Genomic DNA, 12,630 nt, shown 5'->3' with positions numbered 1-12,630 from the left:
AAGATCATCTAGTCCAACTGTCCTCCCATCACCATTTCTACCACAGCTACTAAGCCATATCTCGTAGCTCCTCATCTAGACACCTCTTGAACACTGCCAGGGACAGCGACTCTACCACCATTTTTGCCTCAGAGTGAGCTTCCCAAGGTAAGCCTCATGGACACAGTGGCACAAAAAATTATGTTGCAATTATATGTAATGCACCATATTTCATCAGGAGGATAGATTTACCATTTTTTTCTGGAAAAAATCTTCATTTATACGTTGAATGAGGTATCTGAATTTCAGTTTTTAAGATCTGTTCAATGAAAAACTCCAAATAACATGAGGCAGCAGTGACTGTTCAGCAAACATAGAAAAAATGAGAAACAATCACATATTATTCAATGCAATGAAAAGCTGTAGCAAGTAGAACTTTAATAAACCTTCTGGCACCTCAGTCTGGACATCAGGAAAACCACCTTGTCTACTTAGTAGGGACGTGGCAATATCAACTGAACAGCAAAAGATCAGAAGTTACACATTAAGCATGTAAGACTTTTCTTTCACCACATTTCACAAACTGAGCAGGATCAGGATAGCAATCCCTGACGAGCATTAGGTAAACACTGTAGGCCTGGTAATGAAAGTGTATGGGGTATGTAGCAAGTAAACCCTGTGCAGTTACTGAACAAGACCAGCTGTGACTGCCCTGTGTTCATGTTTAGCTGAAAATTTTCAGCCAAGGTACACACACACATCCTATTCACTGCTGGCCAGTTAATTCCATAGTGCTTTGACACGCACAGACTCTTGCCCAATGGCTGCTCAGCATCTCAGTAACAAAAACCTATTAGTAATTCTAGTTATCTTTTCTAATCAAATGTAGTCCTCTTCTGCTACCCTGCTTAAGCTAATTAGCAGCCATATGCTGTTTCTGCAGTTTCTGGCTTTTCAGAAGACAAGACTACTGCACATTTAAGACTGCATACAAAAAAATAAACACTTAAATGAAGGACTGCTGTCAACATCAGGGACACCAGCATGACCTTATGTTTCACTGAAGTGAAACATTCACTCAGCAGTGACCTTGGATGTGGGTAGCATAGAATCATAGAATTATTAGGGCTGGAAAAGACCTCTACAGTCACCTAGTCCAAGAGACAGAGGGAAGTGTGACCTTTTATTGAATAAACCTTCTTGTTGTACATGCCTGGGGCTGTGTGCCATGGCCTGAGCAACCTGATGGGGCTCATAGGAAGACATGTCCAGGTGCCAGTGATTGGTGTGAAACACTGATGCCAAGCACATGAGATGTGGGGAGGAATGGAGCAAGCAGAAGTGCTGGGGAAAGCCCAGAAATGTGTGCTGGGTCTGGAGTGCTGCTGGCACACGTGCAGCAGGTGAGGTCAGTTCACTCTGATAACCAAGCAATGGATGGCGGCATCACTGTGGGACAGGTGGTGATGTCCCTGAGTGAAGGTGAGGACTAGCAACATGGCCAAGTGATGGTTTGTGACATCTCTGTGGGATGGATTGTGACTGCTCAGCCTACCCTGCTTTAACAAGGGTGCAGCAGCCCAGCCGATCAGTTTGTGCCTGGCATTCAACCGAGAGTGTGTGCGAGGACTGGAGTGTGTACAGGGCGAGCTTTGGAGCTGGAGTGTGCTTTGGGTGCTGCTAGCGCAGCCACTTGTGCCTTACCCTGACCCTGCTGGGAGCAGGCAACCAGGACATTGCAGCGAGTTGCATGCAGCAGTGCAGGTAGGCAGTGTGGCAATGTCTCAATGCTGGCAGCTGGGGGGATGCTTCTTGAGGGACCCTTCCCAGGCCAGCATATGCCCATGGGGTCTCTTGTCCTCTTTCAGTGGGACACGTGCTGCCACAGCATCAGTGCTGGGAGTGAATTGTTATCTCTCACTCCCCCACGCCCACTGCAACTGGTGGAAGTGTGGAAGTGGTTTTAGACAGCCACTGCCCCATGTGCCTGGAGAACAGGGACAGCGTGGCATACACCATTTTATTCTGCCACCAGTTTTGTTTCCACTGCATCCGGAGGTGGACTAGCAGCTGGCCTCAGTGCCCGCTCTGCAAACAGGATGTGCAGTCCATTATCCATGTAGTGTAGGCAGGCAGGGACTTTGAGGAGCTGGTCCTCAGGCCAGCCACAACAGCATCCATTACTGCATATTGAACCTGTCTAGCTTTGTCATGTCATCTTGTGGCACCAACTAATGACAAGTTGGTAACAAGTTACATGTGCAGTAGAAACGTGCAATTTTTATTTCCCCAAGTATATCACCATTACAAAGGAAAATTATGGAATGATGGAGGGTGATGCCCCTAGGCTGATGCCCCAGTACATACAGTGACGGACTGGGAGGTCACCAACTAAGGGGTTGTGACATCAATGAGAGTTGACTGTGATCTCTATAGCCCTTGCTGTATAGATTTGGGTGCCAGCAGAGACCAGCATGCTCTCGTGCTTGGACTCCACTTGAGCATAGCTGCAAGACTTGGAGCACTGAACGAGTTGGTTGGGTTGTGCTGTGGGGCTACTGGCAGCAGTTCTTGCTGCCCATCCCACAGTATCACCAGCGTTTCCCCCAGCCCTGCCTGGCTCAGCTGGGACTGCGCAGGGTGCACTTGCAACAGCAAAGGTGAGTGGTGCAGGATATGGCCCCTGTGGCAGCTGGTGGGGAACAGGAACCGGGGAGGATTTCTTGCTGAGGGACTAGGGCATTACTGCTTCCTGCCTCTGGGGCAGCAAGTGACCGTGGCCTCTATTTCCCTTTTGCAGTTTGTAATACCTTCTGCCTGCTGCAACACCAGTGAGGGAGCAGCTTCCCGACCTCAGCTCTCCCCAGCCCACCGCAGAGTCCAGGACCATGAACATGCCATCCAACTGGACCTGCCCCATCTGTGGGCAAGGTCGGGAGGATGTCGTCTATGTGACTGTCTGCCTCCACCAGCTTTGCTATGTCTGTGCCATCTGGTGGGCAAAGAAAAAAACAAGTTGTGCTGTATGTGGGCACAAGATAAACACCATCTGCTAATTGGTGAGGTCGGACAATGATTATCTTGAGTGTTCCATCTCGCAGCCCATGGGACACTCAGATGATGGCCTGCAGGATGAGCAGGGGCCTGCAGAGCCAGTGCTCATTCCACCTGAGCACAACTTCCCGGCTGAGGTCTGGGCTGCCTTTTTCGACGAACATCCGGAAGACCTTGCACCCCTGCTGCAATGGCTGCAGGAAGAGATCCAGGAGGTGTCCAGCAGTGACTGGTGGGAAGTGCAAGTGGGACAGTGGACCACTGTAAACTCCCTTTGTCAGCATGGGCTTGACCAGGCAGCCTTGGTGCAGGAGTTGCAACTGATCACCAACGGTGATGTGGTGCCCTTCGTACGGTGTCTCATCAGCACCGCCACAGCCCTGTATGGCTCTGAGATCCGCTGCCAGCTGGATCACTGGAATGGCCGTGCTGCAGGAGGATAGGAGGACAGCCCTGCAGCTAGCACCAGACCCAGCGCCTCCCATCAGGATCATCCTGCCTCAGACACCGAGGAGCTGCTCAGCACCTCTACTGGGGGACGTGGGCACCCCAGTACTGCCACTGCAACCTCAGCACAGGAGCCACAGGAGGAGCCAGGGCAAGCAGTAGCAGCAGGCCCTTCCGCCCAGGGCAGAGACCACTCATGTGGGGAGCCCCAGTGCCCCCTGAAGAGGAAGACCCGCTGCAGCCCCCAGGACTCACTCCCACCCTGCAAGAGGTGGCCCCGACAGTGTTGCTAGACCGTCATCCCACTGCCGTCAGAGCATGGCTCCAGCGGGCTGGGAGGCCAACATCTACCTCTCAGCCTGCTGTTTGGAGAGAAATTAAAAATAAGTTAAAAATAAAAGAAAAGGTCTCTGTGTTATTGACAAGGCTGTTGGTGTTGCTGTCCCTACCCATGCTGCTTTCTCCCTCTTCTGGTCCTGTGGGAGGGTGTGGAATCACAACTTTATTTCCACGACCATAAATTGGCACTCATGACAGCATTAACAAAACAGATGTGGGTCCCCAAAAGCAGAAGATAGACCTCATGTTCCTCTAATCATAATCCAGTCATGAGGACTTGGCAAAATTCCACTCCTACTTCCAAGCTCCGGGCCACAAATAATTTCATTTGATTTTAGCCACTGAGCTGTGATGTTACCCTCTCTTCAGACTTCTGGTTTGTCAGTCTGAAGTTAAAAACTCTGTTATCCAGACTATTTTTAGATGGGACAGCTCAGGTCTGAGCTAGTAAGTGAGTTGCAGATTTTGAAACCCTACTCAATGCAAATCCAAAAGGTAAGAGAAATCTTTCCAGATGAACTAATGCCAACTACTCCAATGCTTATCTTTCTGTACACAAGCACTTTGAATGGTTCAGTTGCCATTTTCCCCTACAAAGTGTTTTCTCTAAGTTCACAAGCAGTTTTTGCCAGCTATTTTCTTGTCACTTTCCCCTTATGCCTTCAGAGCTCTGTGAATTGATTGATGGCCGTTTTTCACGATGGAAAGTGTACTGCTACTCATGTCTAACAAATAAAGTAAATGACACTTGCTTACTTTTGAGCATCTACATAGAGATTTTTTCTTTCCCTACATGTCTTTCTCATCAGATTGAAAGGAACATTTTTGTTAACCACTGGAATAGTTAACAGTTTGTAAAGTAGATACTTTGAGAAGTTTAATATGTAATAGGACACCATGCAGGGCAACCTGATCTGATTTAACCTGCTTTGAGCAAGGATTGTACTACAGGGTCTTTGGAGATTCCTTCCACCTTATTTATTTGTGATTATAAAATGTGTATACACAAACATGCATTCACCAGCAATCTATTACAAACAAGGAGGAGCTGATAATATTGACTCTGCAGGTTTTACTTTGTTGTTATTCTGACTATTTCATAGACTAGAAGTTGGCAAAAATGTCAGAGTATCTGAATTTTTCATCACTAGCTATTCTGATAAAGAGGAAGAAAAATTACCATACACCCTATTAGGCTTAAGGTAACAAAAGGTCCACCAACAAATACAGAGAAACATATTCCATTTATGAAAAAGCTGTGGAAAATTTGAAAAATCTTCTCAAAAACAGTAGCATTGTATTTGTGACTTCTGCACATACTCATAATGACCACTGAAGGGAAAATAAACAGAAACTCAATCTGCTTATTTTTGTGCTCAAGGTTCCTAATATGAGTCAATTTGAGCTCCTCAGTCACCCTTCCAGAACTTAATTTTAAAGAAAATCTATGTTCTTATTGAACAGTATTTGAATAAGCTCATACTGCTTTTATAAAAACAAAACAAAACAAAACAATCCAATGCACTTAGTTAGAGGGTTTGCTGCAATGTTAGTATGCTTATTTATAAAAGATGCATGCTTGAAAAATAACTGAGAAATAAATTGCATAAATGCTTTTCTCTTTAAGAAAGTTTTCCCATAAATAAATCTCTATCTTTTTCTTGATTGGTAAAACATATTAGAAAAAGAAATTGAACAAAAAATGTTAAGTCCAAATATTGCCAAATATTGTCTCAGGGTAGAATATTACAATGTTAATGATGTATGTAATATTAATGCTGTTCCTTTACTGACTGCTAAAATGTTCTGGAAGGCTGAGACAAAGGTCCTAGCAGACATCTCCTAAGACAGCTTATGAAAAACAATATACAATCCTTTGGAATATATATGAAGATAAAAAGAAAGAGAAATTCCTGTTTCAGAGTTGCTGTAGTGTTTCAGAGCATTGTTACTATTTGCAGACTATAAATGAAAACTGAAGGTATAGATGCTTCCCATAGCAATCTCGGGCATAATCAAGTTAAAAGGAAAGACTAGGGAACACAGTAAAAAATGACGGTAATAGCAGACAAGCAACTTGTGGTTTCTGAGTTTTTTTCTACACCCAGAAGTACTGGTGTTCTCTTTTTCACTATCTTATGCTACTTATTTATGGCACTCAGAATGATAAAGTATCACATTTCTTTCCCCTAGCACTGTGAGAAGAACCTAAGCAATTGATAGTATCTGTGTTTTGAAAGGGAGAGAACGATTACATATGGCAGTGCTTTACAGATTAACTGCAAACTGGCAAATCAGAAAAGAAAAAAGAAATTGAGAACAGAAACAGCTGCACTGAACCACACTATAAATAACAGCCCTTGTTTCTGAATTTGCCTAGTGAAGGAAGCTGTCTCCAAGTCATTTTTATCTTAAACCAAACTCTATGCTAATAAGTTATTGTTAGTTACTTTATATAGTTCAAAGTAATCAAGAAATATTATTCCACTTAGTTTTGCATAGATTTGACTATAAATGCCAGCCACTACCTTATAGTTTCTAGTGGTAGTTGTTACATCAGAGGCTGCTCAGAATCTGGCAAATCTGGTGGTGTAAGACTAGGGAAAAAATCTCCCTTATTATTGCTGATCTATCTGCTGGAATATATTCAAGCATTAGAAAAAGCTTTGTGGAGCCTTGGGTGAAATATTATGCATAAATAAATGTAAAATACAATTTAATCAATTGCAAACTTAGTTGAAGTTCAAGGAATAAAACATTTATCCTCCAACCTCCATGTACAAAATAGATTCCCTTCTTGCCCTTCGGTGGGAAAGTAGCCCTTTGAGAAATAAAACAGTTTAAATTCCCTTCATCTGACAGCAGGAACTCAGGAACTGGACATGTAGGAAAGGTCTCCTTCAGTATCCTACAATTTGTCTACTGTTAGTCAACCTTAGGGCAAACAGAATATATTTATCACCCCTTTTTACCTGCATCATGGATACTTTGTAGACATTTCTTTCACTCATGCTTATCAGATAGCAGTGAAAATATGCTATATTTAAACATTTTTCTTGTTAAACTGTATGACTGCAGTTCTTTCATCCTAGAGGAAGCGGATTAGTATCATTTAAAGGTGCTGTGCAGTCTGTGGCTATGAACAGGGACAGTCAGTGTCATTACACTTGAAGGAAATAGCTAACCACTCAAGGGTTATCCTACAGATGCTGCAAAAGTGAGAAGAGTAGATCAAATGGATAAGAATAAACATAATTTCTAGCCTCATTCATAGATTTTCTCTATCTGGGGTAGATGTGCAATAGATTCAAAAACTGGTCACTTCTTATACAAATGGCAAAAAAATTTACTCAAAACTCTTTATAGAATTTGTTGATTGCTGGAAACCTCCACTTTGCCTGAAGGTAACAGTGTAGCAAAAAAAAAAAAAAAAAAAAAAAAAAAGGAACAAATGGAATTTAAATCTATAGACAGATTTGCATTGCAACTCTGATGACGGGAAAGACAACATGCTTGTTAAAGCAATACTCAAGGGAAGAGAACAAAACAAAACAAGTTTCCTTCTTGCTTCCCAAATGAACAGATCAAGCAATGGGAATAGGAAACAGTTCATCTGAATCTCAGCTAGTCAGTACAGGTCTAGGGAAGAGCTGAATCATCATGAAAATGTCTAAGAATAGAAAGGAAAAAATAATTTTAAGTTCAAGTATTTTCTATTCCTTCGTGGCATACATTTGGAGGGGGAGCCAATGGAAGAAGTATAGCAAACATTGAGAGAGTGTAAGTAAAGGAAAAATATTTCCTTGTACCATTGCATCAAACAGCAGTTACTTTTGGAACCTCCTTTTAAAGAGGTTGCAGATGAACCGAAGGAATGAGACAGTAAGGTCTCATTCTTTCCTGGGCAATGCTTGACATTCACTCATTGCGAAGATCCCAGTTTACAGTTAGTTTGGAATGGAAGGACATCTCTTCTAATGTGAAGGACAGGTTTGTAGAAAAGTAAAGTAATGTAAAAAGCTTCATTATCTATTTTAAAATCGACTAATGAAGAGAAAGATATCCTGAAATGAAGAGTGTACAACTGAGAAAGATTCTTTAATTAAATGCTTCCATTTACCACTGACTCAAGCTAAAAAGTTATTGGATTATGAAAGCATATTAGAATGATTGAATATTTTAACAATTCACAAGTATCTAAAAATTGAAACAACAAAACAAAAAGGAATAAAGCAATGATGATTTTGGGAGAGAAAACTAATTCATGTCAACTCAAGCCAACAAGTCACTGTGTGTAAAGAGATTGCACAGTTTTTATATCAATGGGATGGATTTCTGATATGTACCCAAATAATCTTTGCATTACTCGGTTAATACACAAACAAATGAACACTGACAACACACAGAATGTTTGCTATAAATACATGACCTCCTGCATGGCAAGGTCACCTCAGCCTTTTGGGATTCTGTTGTGACACCAGCTGGCACCCTGAGAGGCATGCACATTTTTCACAGTGGTCTAAATCTGAAAATTTGTCTTCTACTCAGAAGAGATGGAGAGTTCCAGAGGACAACTCAGGGCAGGAATTCACCTCTGGTACTCTGTAGAAGCTCTCTTCATGGAGAACATAAGGGGCTCAGGTTAATTTCAAATAACTGTAGTTTCCCTGTGAGAATACCACTGCCTTTTCTTGTTACTTACACTGTGTTATACAGAAGCACATCAATGAAAAAAGACCCAGGGAACAGTGGGAACAGAAATGGAACATGTAACATTTCAAGTCTGTTATGCATTTTACTCTTTTATTATAAAGCAGTTGACTAAAAACCTCGAAGACCTTATGAATGCAACAGTGATTCTTCAGGATCATGGGACAAACATAAAAAGCTTATGTGAAGCTTCTTCACTTTCTAGGATGTTCTTTAATTTATGTTTAGAATGAGCAACCTGATGTAACTTTGAAGTTACTCTTGCTTTGATTGAAGGTCCCTTCCAAACTATTTTTTCCTGTGAATCTGATAAAAGTTCAGAATACTTCCCCTTCTCATCAGATGGTGTTAACACTGAGTCCTGTAGCACACTCATTTTCACAGCTTCCCTTCTCATTAAACGAATGTCCACCTGGACTTCACTCTCTACATTTGGCATTATACAATTACTAACATTATAGTTAAGACAATTAGCTTAATTAAAGAAATAAGTGCTAATCAGCAGGAAGTCTGAAGATTCCTGAACTTCACTTACTGACACAAGTTAGCACAAGGACATACCTGGTGCTAACTCATTGACCTACTTTGATGGTCACAAATGTTTCAGCTGACACAAAACCACTGTGGTGCTCCCATTTACTGCACTAGGCTTTTCTTTGAATTAGTCTCTTTTTTAGAGCAAAATAAACCTCTGACTTTCAGTGCATAGCTTTTTGGGAAGAGAGAAATCATTTGAGTCACTTCTCAAAACCTTTGCATTTTGCTATTTAACTGAAAAGGAATATCACTTGTAGCACACCAGCACACATTCATCACTCAGTTATTCACACAAGACAGTATGCGTAGGATTCTCTGTGTCACCCAGTTTTAAAGCTCCTGTCCCACTGCTGGTGCTGGAGTTAATATCAGGCTGCATTGGAAAAGAATTTTGTCTTGCCTTAAAAAGCATTTGAAACATGTAGTCATTTATTTATGGTTCTTCCTTTCATCTTTTAAACACGGGAGAACAAAAGCCTTGGTCATAGCCTTATCTGGATCAGAGATATGAATTACTTGAAGAAATATTTCCTGGAAGCATGGAATTTCTGGGCTACTTTATTAGTATCCATTGGAAAAGCATTAAAAAAAAAAAAGTACTTTTAGGAAAAAGCTGCTGGGCTGACGTATAGAATTTTCAGTACTTATAGGATTGTGTTCCCCATACAGAGTTGGAAAGGGACACATTCTGGCTATTCACAACTTCTGCAAAATCCCCCCAGGGTCAAAGGCAGTCCTAGAAGGTCCTACTGGAATCAGAAATTGTATCCAAGGCACTTCTCAGTTTCTCTTTGAAGCTGGAGTCTACGTTACAAAGGAATTCAAACATTCACAACAAAACCCAAAAGGGCTTAAGATCAGGTACTTGCATCAGAGACATTTCTTATGTACCCCCACAACAGTGAGTTTTGTGGGGAAGGAAGAAGTAAGGAACGATGGATCAACCACAAAAAAAAATGCTACTCGCATACTTTGAAGTACAGAGAATTTTGTGAGGAATCTGGTGTTTATGTTTTAGGAGTTAAGGGATCTGAGATTTTCATACTATGTATTGTGACATATTGAAAAACTGGATAAGATAGAGCAGTAAGAGAACATTCAAAAATTGGTTGTTAGACCATTGATCTAAGAACAGCTTGCTTATTTATTTTTTATTTATTATTATAGTGAAATATCACCATTCCTTGGGGAACTTATACATTAGGAAATGGATTATTCTTTTCTCTGCCTTGTGGGCAAATTGAGTGCTCTGTCCCTAGTTTACCATGCACAGAATAGCTCCAACCTAAAAATCTTTAGAAGGAAAATTTGCGGTCCTGCACTTGGACGTAGCCTAGAGTAGCAACTACAGCAATCTGGATCTCAATAAACTGCAAATATACAATTGTATAACTTTTATTGAAGTAAGGAGAGTTTAAGCACCAATTCCATGCATCAGGCTATACTAGAAAATTCAGCTTTGTCCCTTTCCTAGCATGGGCATAACAGGATGCATAAACCAAAAGAAAATTAAACAAAATGGAGCAAAAATCCCCTCAGGCATTATAATGATACTGTACCTAAATCACAATTGTAAGATATGCAAGATGTACTGCTAAAAGTATTTCAAGACATCACAGGAATAATGGTTGAGGTATTAAACAGTACATATTAATCATAATAAGCTGGAATCTTAGGAAAGAATATTAATTGAGGTGCAGTGTCACAAGGGCTAATTTGGGCCCAGTGTTATTTTTTTGCTCTGATCTCCTTTATGCAGTGCAAAGTTCTTGGGAGAGGATAGCCTTCTAAATACATGCTGAAAATTCAAAGGAATGTACTGTTTATTTTCTCAGGCTGCTTAGCTATGAGCCGAAGAAAAATACAGCTATGGCACAGATTGCAGGAGAGATTTAAGAACTCTCCCTGAATATTTTTGTTAGGCTAAAGAAAACAAGTTAGCAAATTGTGTAAACTGGTAAGTATCTAGCATAATCATTAGGTAAGCAGAGTCACAAAGCCCAGATAGTTCTTAAATCCACTCTTCCAACAATTCTTAGATATATTCCTTGAGAGACAAGAAAGTAGAACAGAATCTTAGCTAATAAACTGGTAAATTAATGGAAATCCTTATTTATTCATGTCAGTAACTGCTAGTAAATTATTGACTGCGTCACTACTGATGACTAGTTCATAGAGTAATATCTGAACAATACAAGTGTTGTGTATGATCTTTATTCATGTTCTTCCATTTTTACATTATTCTCATTTCCCTTGTTTTTCAGTGGAGAATGTTATGTACTTTTTTTGCCTATGTACTCCCCCCCTCCATCTTGAATTGTGCTTAATCACTTCTAGAAAATGAAAATGCAGACTTCTTTAGAATTACATAATTTAATAGGCAGCTAAATATTAATTCTATATATAATTTAACAGTAGTCATTTATATTAGGAGTCTATTACAAGTCAGATGAAAACTAGAAGTATAGAACTGTATATAAAAAGAACAGTGATTATGATCTATCATTAGCATGACCAAGGAAGACAGAAATTAAAGTTCTATAGGAACAATATTCAATGATGGCTGAATTTTACACATATCAGTAGCACACCCCATGGAAACGCTGCATGCCGTACAATTCAACATGATTGAAATACCTCTTCAGGAACAGCACGGACTTCACATTCCCTCCAGAAACAATGAGACTGTTGGTGGAAATACTTAAAGAAACTCATAGGAAGAAAAACTGCATGATACCTAACCTGCTATTAAAACTGAAAGCTGAAGTTCACAGGAGTAAATGTGATTCATTGTGCTACGTCATTAATCTTTATGAGCAAAATGTTTATAACATTCTATGGGGAGGGGAAAGCAATTACTTAATCATGTATAAAAATACCCCTGTAGATATTTTGGAAAGTACTGTGCATAAAACTGTCTGTATAAAGCCCTTGGATGGTACAAATAGCCCAGTCAGAGGTATACTTTTAAACAGTACAAGAGTTATTTCTTAATTTTTAACTATCCCAGTCACTGCTTAACATTCTGTGTTCACATACTGTCTACATTGTTAAATTGCCTGCAGCTCCAGCGCAGTCAGGCAGTACTCAAATTAAGCCACAAAGTAATTAGGTTTCAATCACTGAATATTCACAGCTCAATTAAGTTATTTACAGAGATGTAGACAATTATGCAGCAAAGACAAACATTTCTATTGACACTCCCCAAACTATAAAATAAATAAATCCTGATGTGAAGACAAAACTAAACTCAGATCTCTCCTCTATAAAGAACCTTTTTCTCCGTATCCCCTTTCACTTTAGAGGTCAGCTGTCTTCAATTTGGATTTGCATACTCATACCTTTACAATTAAAATATTAAAGGAGAAATAATCATAAATAAATAAATCAGTGTCTCTATAGAAGATGTGTTTTGTCAATCTCCCACTTTACTACTTGTTAGAAGGTTTTGGTAGCAGAAATAAAGAGTATGCCTCATATTTGTAATAGGAAGAATTGATTAGCATTATTCAATAAAATTCAGTCTACTGAACAAGTTAGAAAACACAGCTGAATTGTTCAGAC

The 12,630-nt window shown here is 40.3% G+C and overlaps 1 long non-coding RNA gene across 1 annotated transcript in view; it reads right to left on the bottom strand.

Moving 5' to 3' along the window:
* The window catches only part of LOC124417741, a 42,894-nt gene that overhangs the window by 30,111 nt on the left and 153 nt on the right, over window positions 1-12,630 (bottom strand). The window lies entirely within an intron of this gene.

The sequence above is a fragment of the Gallus gallus genome, chromosome 2 (assembly GCF_016699485.2).
Source record: "Gallus gallus isolate bGalGal1 chromosome 2, bGalGal1.mat.broiler.GRCg7b, whole genome shotgun sequence".
NCBI lineage: Eukaryota > Metazoa > Chordata > Aves > Galliformes > Phasianidae > Gallus > Gallus gallus.
This window is presented reverse-complemented; position numbering and strand designations above follow the sequence as displayed.